We start from the raw sequence: 957 nt of genomic DNA, 5'->3' as shown, positions 1-957 counted from the left end.
AACCACCAACCTTTTGGTTAGCTGTCAAATGCCTTAGGAAATGGGACCTTCTAAAAATTAAATTTTTATGTGCTTCCAAAGACTTCTCAAAAAGAATAAAAAGAATCTACAGATTGGGAAAAAATATTCAGCAATGGCATATCTGACTAGGGCTTTATCTCTAAAATTTATGGATTTATGGATAACTACAACACCTCAACAACAAAAAGACAATTCAATTTAAAAATGGGCAGAAGACATGAATAGACACTTCATCAAAGAGGATATTTATCTGGCCAACAAACACATGAAGAAATGTTCATTCAGTTCAGCTTACTGCTGTTGATTCAGTCCGACTCATAGCAACCCCTCCTTGGGTTTCTGAGGCAGTATCATATGGAAGTAGATTGCCCAACCTTCCTTCCTAGGAGTGGCTGGTGGGTTTGTACCTCCAGCCTTTCGGTTAGCAGTCAAATGCCTTAGGCACTATGCCACTAGAGCTCCCATTCATTAGTCATTAGAGAGATGCAAATAAAAAAAATAACAATGAGATACCATCTTGCCCCAACACTAGTAGCAAAGTTCAACAAGACAGAAAATAACAAATGCTGGCAAGGATGTGGAAAGACTGGGACTCTCATACACTGCTGGTGGGACTATCACATGGTACAACCACTGTGGAAACAGTATGGCGATTCCTTAAAAAGCTGGAATTAGAAATACCATTTGACCCAGCAATTCCATTACTAAGTATTCATGCTAAAGAAGTGAGAGGCAGGACAAGAACAGATACATGCACACTCATGTTCATCACAGTACTATTTACAATAGCAAAAAGATGAAACAACGTAGGTGCCCATCAACCGAAGAGTGGATAACACTGGACTGCTAACCGGAAGGCTGGCAGTTCAAACCCATCAGCCACTCCTCTGAAGGAAGATGGGGCAATCTACTTCTGTAGTGATACTGCCTCAGAAA

The sequence above is a fragment of the Orycteropus afer genome, unplaced genomic scaffold, assembly GCF_000298275.1.
Source record: "Orycteropus afer afer isolate SDZICR_OR568_19922 unplaced genomic scaffold, OryAfe1.0 scaffold02145, whole genome shotgun sequence".
NCBI lineage: Eukaryota > Metazoa > Chordata > Mammalia > Tubulidentata > Orycteropodidae > Orycteropus > Orycteropus afer.
The sequence above is the reverse complement of the archived record's forward strand: the minus strand, read 5'-3'. Positions refer to the sequence as shown.